At 44.5% G+C, this 24,977-nt stretch overlaps 1 long non-coding RNA gene across 2 annotated transcripts; it reads left to right on the top strand.

Moving 5' to 3' along the window:
• The first annotated feature begins 7,565 nt into the window (after nt 1-7,565).
• Nucleotides 7,566-24,728, top strand: LOC308594029. 2 transcript variants are annotated; one of them, XR_014011242.1, is made up of 4 exons: nt 7,566-12,873; nt 18,885-19,042; nt 21,211-21,334; nt 22,951-24,728. It is a non-coding gene; the product is annotated as an uncharacterized lncRNA (long non-coding RNA). The 2 variants fall into 2 exon arrangements; XR_014011243.1 differs by lacking the exon at nt 7,566-12,873 and having other exon boundaries at nt 18,573-19,042.
• Nucleotides 24,729-24,977: the final 249 nt, after the last annotated feature.

Below are 24,977 nucleotides of genomic sequence, written 5' to 3'. Positions count from 1 at the left end.
GCTCGGAAACATACTGGGAGCCAATGTAGGTCTTTCAAGACCGGTGTTATATGGTCTCGGCGGCCGTTCCCAGTCACCAGTCTAGCTGCTGCATTCTGGATTAGTTGTAGTTTCCGGGTCACCTTCAAAGGTAGCCCCACGTAGAGCGCATTGCAGTAGTCCAAGCGGGAGATAACCAGAGCATGCACCACTCTGGCGAGGCAGTCCGTGGGCAGATAGGGTCTCAGCCTACGTACCAGATGGAGCTGGTACACAGCTGCCCTGGACACGGATTTAACCTGTGCCTCCATGGACAGCTGTGAGTCCAAAATGACTCCCAGGCTGCGCACCTGGTCCTTCAGGGGCACGGTTACCCCATTCAGGACCAGGGAATCCCCCACACCTGCCCGCCTCCTGTCCCCCAGAAACAGTACTTCTGTCTTGTCAGGATTCAATCTCAATCTGTTTGCCGCCATCCATCCTCCAACCGCCTCCAGACACTCACACAGGACTGTCACCGCCTTCACTGGTTCTGATTTGAAAGAAAGGTAGAGCTGGGTATCATCTGCATACTGATGAACACCCAGCCCAAACCCCCTGATGATCTCTCCCAGCGGCTGCATGTAGATGTTGAAAAGCATGGGGGAGAGGACAGAACCCTGAGGCACCCCACAAGTGAGAGCCCAGGGGTCTGAACACTCATCCCCCCCCCACCACTTTCTGGACACGGCCCAGGAGGAAGGAGCGGAACCACTGTATGACAGTGCCCCCAGCTCCCAGCCCCTCAAGACGGTCCAGAAGGATGCTATGGTCGATGGTATCAAAGTTACATGAAGATGAACTATAATATGAAAACTAGGAAATATGTCAAATTTCAAAACGTTGAATTTGAGGGATCAGTCAGTTCCCCCTGTTGCTTCATGAGTAGATTCCTCCCCCCAAATATGGGAGAGTATTTGGATTTATTAGGCAAATGCCCCTCTCAACGCAGGAACTGGCTTCTCCAAATTTCTATACAGCTTGCTGGCAATGTAGAAATCCCCACATTTGCAAAAAGTGTAAAGGAAACCAGTAGCAAGGGAGGTAAATAAGACTTCAGTCCTGCACCCACTTACCTGGGAATTAGTGCAATAAAGCTAATGGGATTTACTTCTGAGTAGACATGTATAGGATTGCTTCCTAAGTGTATAACGGATCCCGTAATTCCATTTCCCTAAATTAATGTACATGAAAATGGTTTTAATTACCTACTCTGAAACAACTGCATATACACGTATAAGCAGACTGTTTATTTGCCCAAGCCCAGGGCTTCTTGTTCATAAATTACATGGAGTTAGGGGTGGACAGTGAGATGGCCAAGTTTGCTGATGACATCAAATTGTTCAGAGTGACTAGTTGCGGGAAATCACAAGTTGGGGAGCATGTAGTTTCTCTCAAGTCCTCCTTGCGGGTTTTATGTACAGTGGTACCTCGGGTTAAGTACTTAATCCGTTCCAGAGGTCCGTTCTTAACCTGAAACTGTTCTTAACCTGAAGCACCAGTTTAGCTAATGGGGCCTCCCGCCGCCGGAGCACGATTTCTGTTCTCATCCTGAAGCAAAGTTCTTAACCCTGGGAACTATTTCTGGGTTAGCGGGGTCTGTAACCTGAAGCGTATGTAACCTGAGGTACCACTGTATGTGTCTGGTGTGTCACTGTGAGAGCAGCATGCTAGAATAATGGGCCTTTGGTTCTTATGTAAGGTCAGAAAAGGGATTGTGGGGAATTCCAAAAGGGTGTCTCCAAACTGGATGAATGCTGGGGCAAAAAATTCCTACCAGTTTCACATAGAATGGGGACTGAACTGGTGATGACTGACTAGAAAAGAGACCTAGTCAGAGGAGATTGAGAGGAGATATGTTAGCCATCTTCAAATATCTTAAGGGCTGTCGCATGGGAGATGGAGCAAGCTTGTTTTCTCCTGCTTTGGAGGGTAGGAGAAAGGAGATTCTGACTAAACATCAGGAAGAACTTTCTGACAGTTTGACAGTGGAACCGTCTCCCTTGGGATGTTTCGGGCTCTCCTTCCTTGGAGGTTTTTAAGCAGAGGTTGGATGGTCATCTGTCATGGATGCTTTAGCTGAGATTCCTGCATTGAATGGGGTTGGACTAGATGCGGGTTATGGGACGCGGGTGACACTGTGGTCTAAACCACTGACCCTTTGGGCTTGCCAATCAGAATGTTGGCGGTTCAAATCCCTGCAACGGGGTGAGCTCCCATTGTTCTGTCCCAGATCCTGCCAACCTAGCAGTTCGAAAGCATGCCAGTGCAAGTAGATAAATAGGTACCACTGCGGTGGGAAGGTAAACAGCGTTTCTGTGCGCTGTGGTTTCCGTCACAGTGTCTCGTTGCGCCAGAAGCGGCTTAGTCATGCTGGCCACATGAGCCGGAAAGCTGTCTGTGGACAAACGCCTGCTCCTTTGGCCTGGAAAATCGAGATGAGCACTGCAGCCCCATAGTTGCCTTTGACTGGACTTAACCGTCCAGGGTCCTTTACCTTTTACCTCAGACCCTTCAGGTTCCCTTGCAACTCTTCAATTCTATGATTATATAACCTTGGCATCATTGAAAATGTTGCCCCAATGTGTGGCATCCTCTAGATACCATGGCTGTTTGCAAAACAGATATTTTTTTTGGGGGGGGGGAGAAGGAAGCAGTATCCAAATGTATTAGAACAACACAAACAAAATGCAGAAAGCAGAACACAGTAGCAGGCATAAAAGTCACTCATCGATAGAACTTGAGCAGTCTAATCACCTCTACCCAAAGCCTGAGTGAACAGATGTCTTAACAGGATGTGGGAAGCCCAGCAGAGAGGCCTCCAGGGAGAGGGAGTTTCACAATCGGGGATAAGGTCCTCTCTTGTGTCACCGCACAGCGAGCCACACAGGCAGATGGAACAATGAGAAGGGTCTCCTTTGATCTCAAGGCTGGGGTTGGCTGATATGTTAGGGATCGTTGAGAAAGGGGTTGGAAATAAAACTGCCAGTATTATAGAGCATTTATGCTCATCTAGGGTGGTGCAGCCACCCTTAGAATACCGTGCACGGGTTACTGGTCATTTGCCCCTCAAAAAAGACATTGGGGAAAGGAGCAGAAAAGGGCAACCGACACAATCGAGAGGCTTGAGACACTTTCCTGTGAGGAAAGGTTAACTGGAGCAAGACGGCATGGACAGATAATACTGGTTTGGGACTGATTGCATTGGCTGCCAGTTTGGGCTTGTTCCCACTTCCCCTAGAAAGTGTGGGTCCAAGCTGTTTTCTGGTTGTACTCTCTGGACACAGGACTGAGTGGTTCTCTGTTTGCCCTGCCGCTTTCCCTAGCAAATCCTGAATCAGGGCAAACATCAATCTGCAGGAAACCTGATTCAGTGGTAAAATTGGGTTTTCCTGGGGTGGGGGTGGGGGTGGCAAAAGGGCTCATTTTGCCCTTTAAAGCATTATACAGCTGAGGATCCCTATACTTAAAGGACTGCATTTCCCCATATGAACTGCCCAGACCCTGAGAGCATAATCTGAGACCCTTATCTGTGCTACTGCCAAGGGAGCTCCAGGGGGTGGTGGCGGGAGAACAGGCCTTCTAAGTGGTGGCCCCTGATCAAGGGAATCTTGCCCCCAGAGAGGCACCAATATTTTCATTGTTCCGTCACCAAGCAAAGTCGCTTTCATTTTGCCAGATGTCTGGGCAACACCGAGTATATTGTCGTGCTGAATCTGTTTTCATTTAATAATGTTTGTGGGACTTTGCCTCTGTACGGTTCACTTTAATTATAAATCACTTTGGGAGGTTTTGTTTTTTTAGTGGCTGCATTTAAAATAAACTTAAAAGACTGAACGATCACCCAAAAAGTCTGAAAATGGGACATTTTTGCACTTAACACACAAAACAGGCCAGCTTTCCAGCACAGAGCAAGCCAAACAGCACGTCTGATGGGATGCTGAGCTGCAGGAATCATTTTGGGAATTGTAGCTTTTCAGGGGGAAGTAGGGGGGTTCTCCTATCAGCTGTCAGCAGCCTTAACAAACTACATCTCCCAGGATTCTTTGGAGGCGGCTACGACTGTTTAAAGTGGTGTCATAGCGCTTCAACCGTATGGGGTGGCTGGGGCTTTGATGAAAGGGTGTGCAGGGAGAAGCCTTTGTGTTGATTCCGTTGCTGGAGAACTGGAAATGAGAAACCCCGGTGGATCTAATAGCAACCTCTCCGCATCCCTGCAATCGGGTAGAACTGATCAACCCAGTCCCCCAGCCTAAAGTTTGCAACAATGGCTTTTCCGTTGCAGGTGTCTCTCCGTCTTACTTGTCTTTCTGAGAAAGCATGTTTTGAGTTGAGTCATAGCTGAGCAAGAAACTGTGCGGAGACAGGAGTCAGTTGGCAGGCAGGCGGCTCACACCCTGCGCTGCCTGGTAGTTGAAGGTGTGCTGCTTCTTGTAAGCCGAGGCTCCTACTGGCTGCTCCCTCAGGGGGGAGGAGGGAAAGGGAGGGGATGGGAAAGTGGGTCAGGAATGTAACTAGACTCTGCTCCCCCCACTCCCGTCTCCGACACAGGCCGCAGCGCCTTAGCGATGGAAAGACTGTGTTACACCATGGATGTTCCCCAACCATGCTGGCCGATGGTTACCAAGGGATTCTGAAGGACGTGTGTACGCTGTGACCTCTGGAGAAAGTTGGGGGGGGGGGGGACTCGGTTTCCTCAGCAACCAAGTTTAGCTTGGATGCAATGGTGCAGTAAATATCCTAGGTGAGCTTTTCTAAAAGGAGGAGGCAATATTGAAGCTCTAATGCAAGAAGTATTCTGCCCAGCAGGCCTTAAAGCCTTGGCGGCACCTGAATTTCCCCACTGCCAGCTTGAGAATTCTCCCTTCTCCACTTCCATGGACTTAATTCAAAAGTAGTTTGCAGAGACGAAGTGCCATTTTTTCCATGCCCTGTAGACACACCCTTGGAGTTGGCCGAAGGGGCACATTATGCAGGCATTAACTGGGCCCTGAGCATTTCTTGAAAAGCTGGTTAGGCAAATTGGCTTCACGTTTGCTGGGAAGGGAAAAGAACAAAATGTATACTTTGAGAAGTCCCTCTCTGGCTTACTGCTGTAATCAGATCTCTTTCTAGGTTTGCCAGAGAAGCCCTCGGGTTAATAATGAATGCACAGGAGTTGGGCTGGGGAGGCATGGATGCAAATCTTCACGGCAGAATCCTATGCATGTTTACTTTGAAATAAATGGTAAAGAATTCATTGGCAAGGGCGCAAGATTGCAGCCTAGGTAGCCTTAGGCAAATGCTGTTTCTCAAGCCATGCCTGCCTCAAAGCATTCTTGTGAGCATAAAATGGAATAATCCTGAGGATGCTGCCTTGAGCATGGAAGAATGACAGGACAAAAATGTAATAAAAACTAAGTGGACACCTATCTATAAAGAGGGAGAATTGTCTTTAATTGCAAAAGACAACAGCAAACCTCGGAGACAGAAATTGTAGACTCCTTTTGTCTAAGCAAAGGAACCAGCCCAGTTCTGTGCATGTTTACTCAGAGGTTTCCCACTGAGTTCAATGGTGTTTGCTCTCCATTAAGTGCACTAAATATTGCAGCCTTAGATTCTGGGGAGAAATCACTTTGTAATAAGTTACACCATTCTCATCTTTGTTGCATCTGTGGTACATAACTCATGGAAGAGCCAGCCACCAATGGGCTACTAAAATGCACTCCATCATTTCCAAGCCTCTGTAGACCTTGGCTTCTTAGGAAATATACCCTTTACTCTCTAAACTGTCCCCTAGCTATTTGTATCAGATACTTTGACCACTGTTTAGCTATGCACTGGTAACCGCCATGCCGATCTATGCCAATGTGCTCCATGTGGGTCTGTCCCCTGAGATTGGCCTAGAAGCTGCAGCCTGGGCAAAATGCAGCAACTGAATTCCTCACTGGGACAGACTGTCCCCATCAGGACAGGCTGTGGGGCTTAGTTCAAGATGTTGGTACTGGTGTACAGAAGATAAACTCACCCCTTATGTACCCAACAGATCTCTGTGCTTCAGGTGAGAGCTTCCTGCAGACACCATTTCGTCAGGACATCTGTTTTGTATGATATAGAAACCAAGCCTTTAGAGAGGCGGACCCCTACCCTTTGGAATTCCCTTCTGCTACATATAAGACAGGCACTTCCTCTGTTGTCCTTTGGGTGCCTATTGAAGATCTTCCTTTTTCATCAAGTGGAGAGTTTTACCCAGTGTTAGAAACTGAGAAATGAAAGCTAGGAGCTAAATGGCACCTTAAACCTAGGTTATGGGCACAATAACAGAATTATCTAGGCATGCTCTTTTTAATAACAAGAATACAAAGCTGAAAATGAATGAACTGCAGCTAAAATGTTATGTTCAATTTTCACATGGTCTAGTCCAGGGGTCTGCAACCCGCGGCTCCGGAGCCGCATTTGGCTCTTTTACACCTTTGCCGCGGCTCTGGGGCTGATACTAGCGAGGGGAGGAGGAGCATTGTGCGCCCCGACACTCCCCACTGTGGCGGGCGCTGTACTGGCTGTGACGTCGCATGGGGGCGGTGCGTGCGTTAGTCACGCACCTTCCCGACGTCACCTTCCTGCCCGCTGTCAGATCACGGCTCCGGAGATATATTTGTTTTAAGTGTCGCAATGGTTTTGCGGTTCCCAGTTTTTTTTTCTTCGAAAACGGGTCCAAGTGGCTCTTTTTGTCTTAAAGGTTGCAGACCCCTGGTCTAGTCCTTCCCCTGCCCACCCAACTAATATTCTTAAGAGGGTCTCTTTTCCAATTTTCAGAGAGTAGCTGGAAGTGGGGAGGCAGAAAAAGGTCCTCCTTTCCTTCCACTCTGCAGTTTTAATCTGAAATCTTAGGCGCAGTACTGCGCCCAGAGCTCAGAAACAGTTCGCACTAATGAAATTCCCTGTCGCAAAATGCGCCTAAAACAATGGGAGTTTCGAACACTAGTTTTACTGCAGTCTGTGGGTACCATAGAAGAAACCTGAGACCAGGAGTAGCCAAAATGGCGTCATAGAATTATAGAATCGTAGAGATGGAAGGGACCCTGAGAGTCATCTAGTCCAATGCCAGATTCTCAGCTAAAGCATCCATGACTGATGACCTCTGCTTAAAAACTTCCAATGAAGGAACCTCCTGAGTGAATCCGTTCTTACTGACAGCTCTCACAGTCAGAAAGTTCTTCCTGATGTTATTCAGAATCTCCTTTCTTTTAACTTGAGTCCATTGATACCTGTCCCACACTCCAGAGCAGGAGAAAACAAGCTTGTTCCATCTTCCATGTGACAACCCTTGAGGTATTTGAATATTTTTTTTCAGACTACAATTCCCAGCATCCCTGATCACTGCCTGCATTGAGTGGGGCTAATGGGAGTTGTAGTCCAAAACATCTGGAAGGTACCACACTGGGTACCCCTGCCTCAGACAAATGCTCTTGGATCTTTGGATCTGGTGCAATGGTCACAGATGAGTGTACCTCAAAACTTAATTCTGCTTGCCTCGCCAGGCCAGCACACTTCACACCACAGGGGAAGCTGTGTTTGAAATGTGGGACATGGCAGGGGCTGTTGTGCAAGCGTATCATCGCATTAATATTCTGCCCATCTCTAAATAGCAGGGTTATCACATTTTATCCTCGCTCGTTAGGTGAGGCTGAGGAACAGGCTATGCTCTCAAAAAACGACAACCTAGTGAACATTGAAGCTGAGCAAAGATTTGAATCCAGGTGCTTTTCTCCCTACTCTACACAGGTCACTGTAAATTTTGAAAGCCCTATATGCCCAAGCCTTTGAGCACAGTTACTAGAGAGCATCATCTTGTGCTTTTTGCATCTAGAGTGGGGTTTTCCCCTTTCCCTTTTTACTGCAAACTAGTTCTAACATTACACTTTCTGCATCTGGCTGTGGACGGAACAAGGTTTAGATGCAAATCCTTATTATACTAGTAAAAAAAGTGCCAAGGATGGAATACCCAGACTGGAGCGCCTCCGCAGTATCACAAAACATGCTACCCAGATTTTCCAGGCACAGTTAAAATTGTGGGCAATGCCAATCAGCTTTGCATTTGGAAACTCAAGCTAGATTCTTCTCGGCCTGTCTGTCCTCATCATAAAAGAGACTGGTTTTTCTTTGGGGTAGTGTGGTTACCTTGGCAAAGGGCTCACCAAGTTTCCTGGTGGGTGATAGCAAGCACTTTAATTTCGAAGCTGTTTCTTAATAGGATTTGGGGGCAAATCATTTTAATGGCCTTCATGAGTTCTCGCATGAGCTGTGTCTATGGCATCGTATGTAAAAGAAGAGGGGCTGTAATTTACCATGTCTGCATTGTGGATGCTCTGGAGAAATACAACTTGTATGATTAGAGACCCTTAAGGAAGCTTTAACTATTCATTACTCCCCAATGTACTTTAATCAGTTTTAATGTGTGTATGCAGCCTACAGACCAATTACTGGAATTCTTCAGAGTTCACCAAACATAGTTCAGTTAATTTTCTACTTACTCAATATCTTGGTGCCTCGTTCCCGTGTAAGTGTGCCTAGGATTGCCGTCCAAATTGTACGAACAGTTTGAAGAGATAACAGCTTGCCCACTCCCAAAATAAGCATATGCAGGGACTGTGAAATCTATTGTTCTATTTATCCCAAGTTTAAAGGCATTTTGCAGTGTTAGCCAAGTTCAGAAAACCATGTAAGTGGTTGAGACTCTCACCTTTAGCAGCTTACAATACAACTATTTGTCTGCCTGATTCTCAGACTGGTTAACACAGCATCAAAGGTGCTCACAGTTGAAGATTCAGTCCCTCCTGGTACTTGCAAAACGGGTTTAAAGGCAGACATTAAAAGGATGTGACACTGGTCCAGATAACAGTATGTGAACTATTGTGAAGTGTTTCTAATCGCATTAAAAATGGGTGTATATTAGTTCATGAGAATAATGTGTCATTGGCCCATGTTTGAACTTCGCTGAATGGAAAATCGAAGGAAATGATTATTTTGCTCCTGTTTCTCAGAAGCACTTAAACGAACTCCTGCTTATCAGTCCTGAAAAGATGTGTTAAAACCAGTCGGGTTGCTTTTTCATAACACCCATCTGCTGGAGGGCTTTACAAAACGAGTTTTGTAACAACAACTGAACCTCTGAAACAGAAAATTTCATACAAGAGCAATATTCACGAAGCATGTTTTCTTGAAGGTTTTATTATTTTAGTGCCCCCCCCCCACTTTTAAAGTATTTAATTATGGTTTATAACTCCTCTAAAGAAGATGCTTACAGACATCTCAGAATACTTGGCTTGTGCAAGTGAAAACTTGCTTAAAGTCGTTTTTTTCACGTTCAAATGATCTTTGTATTTTATAGATCCAGTTTCAGAACTGGCTAAAATTCAGATTGAAGCATCTCAGATTATTCACACAGCTTTGCAGATGCATCCCTCATGACTGGTCACACACTCAGTTCCCATTAAACATCCAAAAAACACTTTTTGACTGCCAGACCCATTCCCTGGATTCATGTATTCTCTGCCCACTGATACTTTCACCACCTCTCACATCTGGGTTTAGCCAAACCACAAGTTTGCTGTTGCATCCTAACTGAGTGAACTATGGTGTTTTTCCTATTCTGATTTGGAGGCAAACAGTACTCAGTGGCTGAAATGAGATAGATACCATCTCCTGTTATTTTCTGCCTAATCTATACAGAGTTGAGAGCAGCCTTGTTCAAAGATTTAAATTTCCCAGTTGAGAGATCAGTTGGGTGTCTGATTAACTTTTTATTAAGGGACAGGTCCCAGTACACTTCTGAAAAAGTAGCTTGTTTTGGAATTTTAAGGAGAAACATTTGTGAGGATTATAGAATCACGGAATTGTAGGGTTGGAAGGGACCCCAAGGGTCATCTAGTCCAACCCCCGGCAATGCAGGGATCTCAGCTAAAGCATCCAAGACAGATGGCCACCCAACCTCTGCTTAGAAACCTCCAAGGAAGGAGAGTCCACAACCTCCCAAGGGAGACCATTCCACTGTTGAACAGCTCTTACTGTCAGAAAGTTCTTCCTGATGTTTAGTCAGAATCTCCTTTCTTGTAACTTGAAATCACTGGTTTGGGTCCTACCCTCTGGAGCAGGAGAAGACAAGCTTGCTCCATGTGACATCCCTTGAGATATTTGAAGATAGCTAACACATCTCCTCTCAGTCTCCTCTTATCCAAGACTCTTACCCAACTCCTCTTATCCAACTCCCTCAACCATTTCTCATTAGGTTTGGTTTCCAGACCCTTGAATATCTTGGTCACCCTCCTCTGGACATGTTCCAGTTTGTCAATATCCTTCCTAAATTGTGGTGACCAGAACTGAACACAGTATTCCAGATGTAGTCTGACCAAGGCAGAATAGAGCAGTACAATTACTTCCTTTAATCTAGACACTGTACTTCTGTTGGTACATCCTAGAATAGCATTAGTTTTTTTGCTGCTGCATCACACTGTTGACTCATTTTAAGTTTGTGGTCTACTAAGACCGCTAGATCGTTTTCATATATATTACTGGGAAGCCAGGTGTCCCCCATCTTATATTTGTGCATCTGTTTCTTTCCCCTGACAAAGTGTACAGTGGTACCTCAGGTTAAGTACTTAATTCGTTCCGGAGGTCCGTTCTTAACCTGAAACTGTTCTTAACCTGAAGCACCACTTTAGCTAATGGGGCCTCCTGCTGCCACTGCGCCGCTGCTGCATGATTTCTGTTCTCATCCTATAGCAAAGTTCTTAACCTGAGGTACTATTTCTGGGTTAGCGGAGACTGTAACCTGAAGTGTATGTAACCTGAAGCGTACGTAACCCGAGGTACCACTGTAGTACCTTACCATTGTTGCTGCTGAAATTCATTTTGTTAGTTTGGGTCCAGTTCCCCAGTTTGTTAAGGTAATCCTAAATCGTGATTCTGTCTTCTGAGGCATTAGCTACTCCTCCCAGTTTGGTGTCATCTGCAAATTTCAATTCCTTCATCCAAGTCATTTATAAAGATGTGGAACAGCAATGGACCCAGGACAGAACCCCGCGGCACCCCACTTGTGTTTTTTCTCAGGATGATGAGGAACCATTAGCACTCTTTCGGTTCAGTCAGGCAACCAGCTCCAAATCCACCTAACAGTTGCCTCATCCAGCCCACATTTTACCAGCTTCCTCCCAAGAATATCATGGGGGACTTTGTCAAAAGCCTTACTTCAATCAAATCAAGCTACACTATGTCCACAGCATTCCCCTGATCCACCAAGCTCAATTCTCCTTCAGCCAAATCCCAGCAGTGTTTCACTGTCCTTTCAAGGGATAGTATGCATGCCACCATGGGTAGTTCAGACACCATGCTGACTAGCATCCAGGTCAGATGATATACCTATGGTGATAGGTTATCACCTACGACTGCTGCTGTGCTGCATGCCATGCATGACATGTAATCAGCTCCTGGGGCACATTGTCATATGTCCCCTTTGGTGGCAGCAGCTCTGTGCATGGACTGTCAATACCATCCCACTGAAATAGTACTTTTGACCAGCTTCAGAGCTTTCTGGAAAAGCTCACTGAATATTCTACCTCCTTTTATGAAATGAGGATGTCATGAAAAGAGAGAGGCTGCAGAGTATTGTATGAACCAGCACTTTGGTTGATGAAGCTACTGGGTGGCCTTGGTTATGCCATAGTTTTCCCACCTAGCCAGCCTGCACAGGATGAAGTGGGACAAACCTTCCATGTGCACCAGCCTTAAGCTCCCGGGAAGAAGAGTGATGGCTCAAAAAACAAGAACAAGCAGTTAGTTATATCTGCCAAGATAGAGCTAATCAGCCACCCTTATGCCTCAAGGCAAAATAACAAAACTGGAGACTGAAAGATCTCTCCCAGCTCTCTCCATATCTTTCCACTGCAAATTTGATGGTGTGTAGCGTGAACAAAGCTTTCAAAACAAGAAACAGCATAGTCAAGCATTAAATACACCAGCTTGCTTATCGTTTTGGTGTTGTTGCAAGATTCCAAGACGTAAACATCCAAGATGGGGAAATATATATTCAAATGAATATATATTCAAATGTGTGGAGTGAAAGGGGAAAGGACGGAATGGCTAAGAAGAAGCAGGTGGGGATTTCTAAGGTTTGGACATGCCCTGTGACTCTAAAGGTCATTGCCAAAGTTGAGCATCACTGTCTGGCAGGATGATTTGAGAGTAAGATGTGCATGTGTGTAATAAGCCCCTCTGTGCACATAACCTGGGAATCTTAGCCCAACCAGGATTCTCTGAAGTTTGCATAGGTGGGCTTTAGAGATGCGTCAATCAAGATACTATTACTCAGAGATGTTACAAATTCATTTTATACTACTAATGGGGTCTCTGACCACTTGTATACATGAAGAGGTAAGCTGTTTTTGATTGAGTTTCTTTATTTATTTTCTACTTTACGGTGCTCTCCCTCCTTGATCCAAACTGTCTTGAAGGGCCTTGGCACTTTTAAATTTTAAACCATAAGAATTCATCAATTAAAAAAAGCAACTTGTTGGCTGCAAAGGTAAATCCAAGTGGAAACCTCCAGCTGTTTGACTTTTCTCTGCGGCATATCACTGGTGTAGAATCACGAGCAATTCCCATGGGGTATTTATTGACATTTTCCATAGCCACAGTTTGTTGTTCACTTACGAACCTTCATTTCTTTTAACAGATCATGCCATGCAGAGGGAAGAGAGGGGTGGACATTCAGACATGCAAGAGCAAATCCTTGTGTTAATGGAACAAGAAATTTACCACTACTTTGGATACAAGCCTTTGCCGTTGTTGATGCAACAGGCTAACACAGCTTTGGAAAATGTTAGTATTTGTACTTTTAAAGCAAATGGTTAACTACCTTGAATAACAATCATAACTGAATGGTTCATATCTGTGTAAGGTTTACATTTATGGTTAACTTATAGACACAAGCAGTGTTAGAAGTTTTACTGAACAGGTTTCTGTTATTAGGAATTTGTCAGCTCTCTTTGGGCAGAAAGAAAGGCACCCATTTCCCGTTCCTATCCACCCCACCTTTTCTGGAAGCCAGTCTGGCAAAGCTAATTTGACTGAGTCACTTAGCATTATTATTCCTTGCCTTACAGGCACCTTTGCCATAGTACCTGTGATCACTTGTATTCATGGCTTTTGTCAGGCTATAACCTAGATGCTGAGCTCAATATCTTAGAGGTGTTCATGGGCGTAGCTAGGGGGGCAGGGAGGGGCAGTCCCACCAATCAAGTAAAACAACAGAAATACTTAATTAACTGGCCAATCATGACAGCTCTGCCCCCCTAACAAAGTCCTGCCCCCCCCAACAAAAATCCTGGCTATGCCCATGGAGGTGTTAAAGCTCGGAGGATACAATTAGGGGTCAAACCAAGCAAAAATTCCAGAAAGAATGGGTAAAATATAGAGAATATCTTAAAAAGCAGTGCCCTCAAATTACTGGTAATACTTGGACTTGTTTCGATTAACTTCTGCAGAATAATTTATGGTACTTAAGTTAAAAACAGAAATAAAAAGGGGTAATAATGAACTAAAAAGGAGACAGTTTACCAAAAATGGGGGGGGGGGACTGTGTTGAGGATGAAGGAAATCAATTAGAAGAACTGAAATAAGGTGTGTGTGTGTGTGTGTGTGTGTGTGTGTGTGTGTGTGTATATATATTTGATTAAATATGGTATATGTGTGTGTGTGTGTGATTATTTGTTTTGTATAAGTTTGTGCCTTTTAAAGTTAACATTGCTTTAGGACATAGGAAGCTGTCTTATACCAGCTCGGAGCATCAGTTCATCTAGCTTAGAATTGGCAGCATTGGCTGCCAGCAGCTCTCCAGAGTTTGCACCTGAGACCGTGCACATGCAGAAATATTGTGCTACAATCCAGCTACAGCCCTGGTTTCCTTACCTTGCCTATTTAAAGGCATGCACTGTATTTGTAAATATTTGCACACACTATTGTTTGGGGTCTAAGGCAAGGTGCAAACTGCATCAAGAACACACAGATGGGCAGAAGAAAAGCCCCTGCCCTCCAGAAAGCCCTCAATGTCACCCCAAACACAATCACATCTTTTATCCCATTGATTAATCCCAAAATGTATAAGGCCAAACAGTCATACCTCATGTTACGTCCGCTTCATGTTATGTTCTTTCAGGTTACGTCCCACGGCGACCCAGAAGTACTGGAAAGGGTTACTTCCGGGTTTCACCGCTCGCACATGTGCAGAAGCGCAAAATGATGTCACGTGCATGTGCAGAAGCGGCGAATCGCAACCCGCGCGTGTGCAGATGTGCTGCTGCGGGTTGCGTTCTATTCAGGTTGTGAACGGGCCTCCGAAACGGATCCCGTTTGCAACCAGAGGTAACACTGTATACAAGTTCTACTTGCATAACGATATCACCACTCCACACGCATGCTGTGTGCCCTCCTCAAAATCTGCTACGAGGGTTAGGAGAACCCCCCAGAACAGCCCAAGGAAGGAGGAGACGGGAGATTGTTCCAATCTGCTTCGCAATACTTTGTGCAGAATGCAGCTACATCTGTGGGGAGGGATTCAACAAAGTGCTATGGTAATCGCCCCATCAATGTATGCATTTCAGCATGCTAGACAGAACAATTCCCACCTCCGCCTGCTTGCTGTTCTCGGGGTTCTCCTGAACCCCCAGAGCTTAATTTGGAAGGCGCGAGGGGCAGAGAAAGGGTAGACAGCCCTGTTGCGCTAGAAGAAGTCCTTGCCCAGATTTCCACTAACAGGACTCCTTACCTGAAGTCAGTGCTCTTTTCTGGGGTAACCAGGGGTACACGTACCCCTAAACATTTTGTGAATCTTTGTACTTTTGTCCATTTACTGTATTTATTTCCCCCGATTTGAACTATAAAATGGTGACTTTCCTGAGTCAAAATGAGAGTACAGTGGTACCTCGGGTTAAGTACTTAATTCGTTCTGGAGGTCCGTTCTTAACCTGAAACTGTTCTTAACCTGAAGCACCACTTTAGCTATTGGGGCCTCCTGCTGCCGCCGTGCCACCGGAGCACGATTTCTGTTCTTAGCCTGAAGCAAAGTTCTTAACCTGAAGCACTATTTCTGGGTTAGCAGAGTCTGTAACCTGAAGCGTATGTAACCTGAAGCGTATGTAACCCGAGGTACCACTGTACCCCTAAACATTTTTTAAGGAAAAGAAGCACTTCCTGAATCTGGCCTACGGATTGGAACTGCTGCGCCAAACAAAACATGTATTGAAAAGGAGTTCAGGAAAACCCTGTCTGCCTACTTTTTAAGCCACACTGATTACATGTAAATAGATCCTGTAACTGCATTAATATGTAAATACTGACGAGTGGATTATGCCCTCCATTCAAACTTCACCTCAGGCATATCCATCAGGTACCATGTATAAACAGAAGCCAAAGGAAAAGAGAGAAAAGGAGACTTGGGAATCTCTGTGAAGGAACATGCAACAAGGCCAAAATCAGCTGGAAAAGGCGAGGAACTAAGTACCCATTTAGCTTCAACCAGTTGGTCCACTTGACGAAGCTATTAGGAGTAGACAGGAAAGTGAGTGGGGAAAGGGTTAAGCATCTTCTCCACTCAAAACCACCCTTCCTGAAACTGTTTTGAATCTTTAAAGAACACGAACATTATAGGGACTTCATTGCATACATTTGCACATAACCTGAAGCCAGACCCTCAGGTAAGGAACAGGTGGAAAGAACAGGAAGAATAAGACAAGGGAGAGAAAGACAAGCCAGGCATAGAACAATAGATACGTTCTACAGCAGCATCTTAGGTAGCCTTCACATTTACCAGACACGTCCTGTTTCCTGATTTCCTCTTATGTATTCCCAGGAGGACCAGGGATACAATTTGGCCAGGCAAACAGACATAACAAACAACTTCTGCAAAGCAGAGCTTGCTGCATTCTCTGTTTAGGATACAGAAACCTGCTGACAGCTGTTCTCTGTGGTAATGTACACAGAAATCAGCTTGCGACCTTACAGTTTTAGGTTTTAGAAAATCTTAGCTTACCTTTGTCTAAGTCTCCACTCTCTGTTACGGATCACATTTGAACCTCTTTTACTGAACTGCGTGTGCGCAGCATTTCTTTGTCGAGGAAAATGTGGAATTGTCACCCGAGGAATTATGTGTATGTCCATCTGTGCAATTTTTAAACAAAAAAATAAATCTCAAACTATGTTTATTTCCACTTTCTGTAACTGCTGTGAAGAATTAATAGGCACTGCTCAATTTTAAGGGGGTGCTAATTGAACCGCCTTAGATGATGAAGATGATGGTCTTATGAAATTGCTGTGCACTACCTTGGCAGGACAGTTATATCCTGAAAGCTGGCTTATAAATTATTTCATAAAAAAGTAAGAAAATCACTGAACCTATTTTACTTATTTATTCATATTTAACATATTTATATATTGCTTACTCAGCAGACAAACTCTAAGCGGTTTACAAAGAACAATCTAAAATGTTCATTTAACTGTATCAATAAAAGCAAACTTATAAACAAATTAACATAGAATGTTGTCAATATATAGATTAAATCAGCAATTTCAAAAGCCATTATACATAGTAACATTACATGTTAAAGTTACATGCCTGAGTGGCTTGCCAGAATAAAAAAGATTTTTCAGAAGGCACTGAAAACAATGCAGGGAAGGGACCAGCCTAATATTAATGGGCAAGGCGTTCCAATATTTATTTTATTTAGTTGAGAAAAGTAATTATAGGATAGTACAGAAATTCAAGTAAATAAATAGTATATCATTGTATACCCAGGATCTACTGTTTATACTTGGACATTCTTTCAGATATAATAACAAAAGAACACAGAAGCCAATATAAAATATGTCAGTTGGACTATTGGATTTTGTGGTTGAGTGTATTATTTGCATTTGAGTGTTTTAAAAATATAGTTTTTAAAAGAAATTTCTAAAATTGGGCATGTTACATTGTCGAAATATCAGGAATGGTGGCAGGTTTGGGGTTTTCGTTTTGCTTATACAGCCACATCAGGTTAGCTGGGGCCAGGATGAATTCATCAAATTTATTTCCATTTGCGTCCTTAATCTGGATTGGAATCCAGGTTCCTAGAGGTAAAAAGGCTAGGCCTGATTCCTAATCCACTGGGCCCTCAGCTTCATAAACAACCCGCCCGCCCCATCTTGCAAGAGGCTTCCCAGTCAGCTCTTACATTTTCCGCATTTATTGCTAATTTTGTCAGAGAATATAATGTTATTAAAAGGGGGCTCTGAGGTTAATCTTTATCCATACGCGAGAAAGACGTGACACGATGTCACCCAATAATTGGGATCTTATCAGTTCAGAGTATGTCAAGAAGAAGAAACAAATCAGACCACAAATGGAAATGGAACGTGCCTATGCATTATTAGCAATTTGTTTGGGGTTTTTCTCCTTCCCTAGCAGAAAGGACTGGTGGGTGAGATAATTTCACAGGCAACCTGGTCTATGAGACAGCAATGATGCTGTGATGGAGCCATTACTAGCAACAACAACACCACAATGCTTTTTCTCTGCTGAGGCTAACTGTGCCAAATATTGATCTGTTATGTTTTTTTTTTTAACCTGCCTGTCCTTAAGGAGTTAAAGGTGCTGCTCCTGGTTCTCTCCCTTTCATTTTATTCTCACAACGAGCCTAAGAGGTAGGCTAGGCAGGGAGAGAGAATACTTGGCCCAAGATCACCTCAGTGAGCTTCATGACCAAGTGGGGATTTGAACCGGGATCTCTCTGGGCCAAAGTCTAAATAACAGTACAGTGGTACCTCGGGTTAGGTATTAAGTATAATTCGTTCTGGAGGTCTGTACTTAACCTGAAACTGTTCTTAACCTGAAGCACCACTTTAGCTAATGGGGCCTCCTGCTGCTGCCGCGCTGCCGGAGCATGATTTCTGTTCTCATCCTGAAGCAAAGTTCTTAACCTGAAGCACTATTTCTGGGTTAGCGGAGTCTGTAACCTGAAGGGTATGTAACCTGAAGCGTATGTAACCCGAGGTAAAGGTAAAGGTACCCCTGCCCGACAGGGCCAGTCGTGACCGACTCTAGGGTTGCGTGCTCATCTCGCTCAAGAGGCCGGGAGCCGGCGCTGTCCGAAGACACTTCCTGGCCACGTGGCCAGCGTGACGAAGCTGCATCTGGCGAGCCAGCGCCCGAGGCACCACTGTACTATTCTGTCAATTAGAGCTGCCAACTGCTGGTTTCAAAAACTCCATGCTTCCCCTATAGCAGATGTGGGGAACCTTTGGCCCACCAGATGCTGCTGAACTACAACTCCCATCAGCTGCAGGAAGCATGGACAATGTCCAGAGATTGGATTTGGATTTGATATCCCGCTTTATCACTACCCTAAGGAGTCTCAAAGCGGCTAACAATCTCCTTTCCCTTCCTCCCCCACAACAAACACGCTGTGAGGTGAGTGGGGCTGAGAGACTTCAAAGAAGTGTGACTGGCCCAAGGTCACCCAGCAGCTGCATGTGGAGGAGCGGGGAATCGAACCCAGTTCAACAGATTACGAGTCTACCGCTCTTAACCACTACACCACACTGGCTGTCATGATGAAGGGAGTTGTAGTTCAGCAACACCTGGAGGGCCAGAGGTTCCCCACATTGCTCATGTAGTCAGGGCCTATATTGATTTGACTGCCTTTTCAGACTCCATTACTACTGTTTTACTGTTTGGTCCAGTAAAATGCTAGCTGGTTGGTGTTCTTAAGTACAGTTAAGTAGCCTGGTGAATCCAGGCTCATGTTGGATTCAAAATCTCCAGTACTCCCTAACTCACTCCTTCTCAACCCCCACTGAAGGCATAAGGAGCATTGGCAGTGAAGCTTTCTGCTGTTGCAATGAGAAGGTCTTTGACTTTGGACATCCCTCTCTGACTTTGAGCAAAGAGCTCCATGGTATCCTATGGCTCCCTCTCAACCGCCCTCCCAGGGGCTACAGGATTGCTCCCTAAATCAAGGTAAGACTTATATTTCTCATCCACAATTCATGTGTATCACCTGTTCACCTTTGATGATGTTTTTTGGCTCCAGATATAATTTCCCCAGGCCTTTACGTCTAATCTGTTTTAATCTCATCTCCATCACTACACCAGTGTGGTGTAGTGGTTAAGAGTGGTAGTCTTGTAATCTGGAGAACCGGGTTCGCGTCTCCGCTCCTCCACATGCAGCTGCTGGGTGACCTTGGGCTGGTCACACTTCTCTGAAGCTCTCAGCCCCACTCACCTCACAGAGAGTTTGTTGTGGGGGAGGAAGGGAAAGGAGAATGTTAGCCGCTTTGAGGCTCCTTCGGGTAGTGATAAAGCGGGATATCAAATCCAAACTCTTCTCTTCTTCTTCAGGAGAATTTTATGCTCGAAGGCGGCATATAACATAAATAAGATGGCTTTACGATGCTGCTTTTAGATTTACTGCTTCTAGGATTTCGTTTTTGTTTTTTAAAACCTATTTTGTAAACCGCCCTGCAAATGCATTTGAAGGACAGGGTAGCGATCCCTAAAACAAACACTGAATTTACACCTCTTTGGGAATTTGTTTCCATACTGTGGTGGCCAAACACTGTGGCAGCACTTGGAACAGCTATGCAAAGACTCAGGAAAACCTCCTGGTCCCAGGCACATCAAGTTCAGTCACTTGGGCAGTGAGATTGGCAAATTCCCTGCCTGAAGCTATTGTTATTCACCTTAGATGATTCCAGTTACAGATAGGTAGCCGTGTTGGTCTGCCATAGTCAAAATAAAAAAAATCCTTCCAGTAGCACCTTAAAGACCAACTAAGTTAGTTCTTGGTATGAGCTTCCGTGTGCATGCACACTTATCTGAAGAAGTGTATCTGAAGAAGTGTGCATGCACACGAAAGCTCATACCAAGAACTAACTTAGTTGGTCTTTAAGGTGCTACTGGAAGGAATTTTTTTTATTTTCACCTTAGATGAGTAGGCAAAGCTAGAAGAATGCATTGGTTTCAACTTTTCTCCTCCTTTCTATGCTAGGGGGGAGGAAAGAGCAAGTTCCCAGGCCCTCCAAGTGTCTGTTGGAGGGCAAACTTCCAAACCCTCCAAGTGTCCCTATTTTCCAGGGGCAGTCCTAGATTTACAGAAGCTGTCTTGGTTTCTGATTTGATCCTGGAATGCTCTGCTTTCCCTTAGGACGTTCTTATTTTCATCGGAGAAATGTTGGAGGGTATGAAGTTATGTGACCCCCGAGCCAAGGAGATAAGGAGATAAGACATCTAAAGGCAGCTTTGTATAGGGAATATTTTTTAAACGTTATGTTTTTATATTTGTTGGAAGTCATCCAGAGTGGCTGGGACAACCCAGATGGGTGGCATATAAATAATAACATTATTGGAATAGGATGTCCCTAGTTTCATCGTAGAATAGTTGGAGGGTATGAATTACTGGTCTCAAAGTTACTTATGTTCTGCCTCCCAGCCACTGCTATGAGACAGGCACAATGTATTTCCCTGCTTCTCCTGGTCATTCTGGAAACAACTTGCGGTAAGAAAATGGAAAGTTGGGTGATGATAGAGGACCAGGGACATTTGGGTTGAGGTCTTACTCAGCCATGAAGCTATGCGATATTTCACCAGTCATTTTGCTCTCTCTGTGCTGAATACACCTCACAAGTTTGCTGCAAAAATAAACTATCAACTACACTGAGCTTTGGGGTGGAAGATAAGGATACAGAATCTACAGTGGTACCTCGGGTTAAGAACTTAATTCGTTCTGGAGGTCCGTACTTAACCTGAAACTGTTTTTAACCTGAAGCACCACTTTAGCTAATGGGGCCTCCTGCTGCTGCCGCACTGCCGGAGCATGATTTCTGTTCTCATCCTGAAGCAAAGTTCTTAACCTGAAGCACTATTTCTGGGTTAGTGGAGTCTGTAACCTGAAGCGTATGTAACCTGAAGCGTATGTAACCCGAGGTACCACTGTAATGCATTTGCAACAGGTATAGCAGATGTAAATGTGTGTGTGCAAGTTAAGAACTGAATTGTGATGGAAGTGCTATGGGGATGTGGCATGTTCGTTTAAACTGATATTGCACTTTGCTATGTTAAGCGCCCACTTAAAGCAACTCAGTTCAGAGGCCCACCTAAACAATAGCATTTTTATTATTGGCTTGCAGAAGGTTGTCGTGGAAGGAGCTGAAACGGTTCTTCCCGAGAAGTGAGTTCTAGAGCCTGGGTGCAGACACTGAAAAGGCCCTCTCCCCAGTTGCCACCCAGATGTTAGCAGGGCTTGAAACTCAGGTAGGTTTATATGGGGGGAAAGCTGCCCTTCAGGTAACCTGATTGCAAAGCATCTAGGACTTTATCGGTCATAAGCAGCACTTTAAATTGTGCCAAGAATCAAACACGCCGTCGTGTTCAGCCTCTGCCTCTCCCTCGCTCCTTTTCCTCTTCACAGGTTACAGGTAGTGGATTGTGGGAGAGGACACAGGTATGAACACTTGTGCAAGTCTGCAGGCTCAGATAGATTGGATTATTTGCAAAGGTGTTCAAGGCCTATGGAATATGAGAACTACTTATCTAGAGATGGTTTACACAGGCCGCAGCACACAGCTTCTACCACCGTACCGGATTGCTAGAACCAGCCTGGAATAAGTTTACCTTCAGTTAAGGGTTCTGAGGCTCACAAGTGACAAAGGAATTTCTCCCCGCATCTCAGTCTGAAGTTCCATATGCCGGTGGTTCCTAGCCTGCACCGCCAGTCTGCTTGAAAAGTACTGAGGGTATTAGCGGACCATTAGTGATTTTTTCAATTTTTTTTTTGCCTGTTGTAGCAATTTTCTAAGATGTGTAAGATGGCATTCTTATTGCATCTCCTTACCTGGGAGAAGCCAACTACAATTGAGCTTACATCCGAATTATATGCACAGGATCAGGCTGACAGTGACAGGGGTAAAGCATGTCTGCTGAACTTCTCCCTGCCACACGTGTTTTAATTATCTGCTTTTTATTAGCTATCAACAGTAAAGTTATTTAAGGAAGCTATGATGCCTAGGAAAGACTCTGGTGACCCAGGTCAGGGGAAGGTCAGGTTCAGAGATAAAAAATAAAAAATTGCTGGATTCCTCTTACTATAAAACAATGGTGTAGTAGAGGAAAGAAAAGCAACAGGTAAAGGTTCTCCTCCCATATTCTCGTGGTGATGGTGGTTAAAACTCTACCTTTGCACAACCTTTAGTTTAAAAAATAATTGCACAAGAAGCTTCTTTCATATTAAAATCTGGCTGCAATCCTGTTTATAGTCACCTGGGCAACTGTATTTCTTTCTTTCTTCTGAGTAGACATGTATCGGATTAGACTGCCAGTTATTTCCCTGCCCATCACCATGAGCAAATGTAGAAAATACCTTGAGTGTTACTCAAGGAAGATTAAATGCACTCCCCTCTCCTAGCAGCTGCCAAGGCCACACTCCTACTGCGAGTTCTGTCTTCTTTCTCCCTTTAGTGGTTTCCACATGCTCTGCCCTTCTCGCACAAAACTACCCATGCACATTCACTCTTTTTCCTGGTTGCTGTCTCACTTCCCCCCAGGCCTAACAGACACAAGCCTTGCTACTTCCTATTTCCTCTTCTCTCACAACTTTTTTCTTCTCCTCTTATGACATGATGTAGAATTTTGGAGTATGGGCACAACGGCTGGAGATGAGAAGTAGTTGCTTCCCTTTCCGCAAAGGTGAAAGTAGCAGCGAGAAAGCCCTCTGTTGTCTTCTCACTGTATTCCTTGGTCAAACAGGCCTTTTAGATTTTTGCGGTGCATCGAAAGCTGCCAGACCTGCTTGAGCAGAAATGATAGTGGAACAAAAAGGAATAAGTGTGTGCATGCCTCAGATAATAATAGCTCTAACATGTCACTTTCAGCTCTCTAAAACAGCACAGATCGCCAAGCATTGACCTTCCAGATGTTGTTGGATTCCAATCAGCCCCGGCCATTATAGTCAAAAGACAGTCAAGGACGTTGGGAGTTCTAATCTAACAACATCTGAAAGGCTACTGGATCCCCACCTTTGCTCTACAGTCAAACAGCATGCAGTCGTCAGAATTTGTCTTCCTGGATCAGGATATCAATTCTTCGGCTCAAGTAGTGTCTTTATAAAAACGATGATTGTCAGAAGTCAATGTGATTTAAGTCTTAGCCGTTCCCTTCAATGCAAATCTAGGATAATTTGTGTTATTGTCAAGTTGTTACTTCTGTTGTGAATGGTGGCAGTGCTTGGCTAATCAACTACTGTCTCCCCAAAGTGATCAGCTGGGCCTGGTGGCGTTTGACTATCAAGAGGATGCCAGAGATAGCCATTCACTACAATGCAAATCTAGGATAATTGCGTTATCACAATGTAGTTCCTGTTGTTGTTGATGGTGGCTGTGTTTATTCACCATACATTTAACTGAATGTCACAGAACGTGCTTTTTACATTTCACGAACATTTGATTCCACTCTTTGCATTTCGCCCCTATATGCCCATGTAAACCCACTGGCTGAAGACAAACATTGTGCATCTTATGAAGCGGTCTGTAGCCCACAAAAGCTTAGGCCCCCTGATACAGAGGTAGTCAATGTGGGGGCTTCCAGATTTTTTTGGGGGGGACACCTCAACTCCCATCAGCCCCAGCCAGCATTGCCAGTGGTAGGAATGACGGGTGTTGCAGTTCAGAAACATCAGGAGGGTACCACATTGCCATCCTTGCCCTGTGTGTTGATCTTGAAGGTGCTGCAAGGCTCTTTGATTTGTTGCACTCTACCACTCTGAAGTTGCTTTTCGGTATTCAGTATTCAAGCACATAGTTCCTCACATTATGGAGGTTCCACTTGCGCCAATAGCTTTTGGAAGAACCAACAATGGCTCCAGATTTTGACAGGTCCTTGGGCGAGATGCCCTTAGTGGGTCCCCTTCCCGAATGGGGATAACCGTATCATGAAGGAAGTTCCTTCTCATTGTAAGCTATTGTTCTTAGAAGACAAAATGACACCGCCGATTAACCTCTTGCGAAAGCTTCGGTTAACCAGATACCCTATGACAACTGTAACTATCCCTTGGATCATCTGAATTCACTGTAAGCAATTATTTAAAGTCTCTCGTTTTGCCTGACACTATAATTATAATAATTGCATCTTGAAACTATTACTGGATGCAGAATTATGTAGCAGAATTAAATATATGACAGTATATACCAAGCAGTTAACCTTTAATCACCTGCCCCTTTACTGATTAATTTACAATATAATCAATCTCTGTTATTTCCCCCACACTATACATTTCCCAAACAATATATATAACGTCTGTTTATAAGATACTGGAGCAAATATAAGCTAACCTGCAGCTGAATGTCATGTTTGGTGGGTGCATGGTTCCTGCAAGAGTGGGCAAAATTCAAGGGAACAAGAAATTGTAGGAAACCCACCCTGTAGCTAAATGATATGTACCGTATGTGAACCTTTGCCTAACAGTAGTTTTGGATGCGACCAATGGGAGATGTATCTCAAAACACGTCGAGGGCACCAGGTTGGAAAAAGCTGTCACACACCATTGGATTATATTCCATTAACTGCTGCTTCCTTGTGCATTCAGGAACTAAGTGAGTGCTTTGCTGTGCTGTCCCAGAAGATAATTTAAATACTAGAACTGTCAACATGAGCTCCCCTCTTGAGATATATATATATTTTTTTTACATGGAACTTTGACACTGTGTTAGCAGCTTGTGTTTCTGTGCAGCCGGTCAGAAGTTGTGTTTATTTCTGTCATAGAATTTATATGAACAAAACAATGAAATTTAGAAAATTATTAAAATCAATGATACGGGCAGCAACCGTTTTAGGTGCATCCGATTTGTGTGTGACTGCGCCGAACTCAGAAGAGACCCAAAAACATCCCCAAAAGGGGCGGAAT

The sequence above is a fragment of the Podarcis bocagei genome (assembly GCF_964188305.1).
Source record: "Podarcis bocagei genome assembly, chromosome: 8".
In the NCBI taxonomy this organism is placed as follows: Eukaryota; Metazoa; Chordata; class Lepidosauria; order Squamata; family Lacertidae; genus Podarcis; species Podarcis bocagei.
The sequence above is the reverse complement of the archived record's forward strand: the minus strand, read 5'-3'. Positions and strand labels throughout refer to the sequence as shown.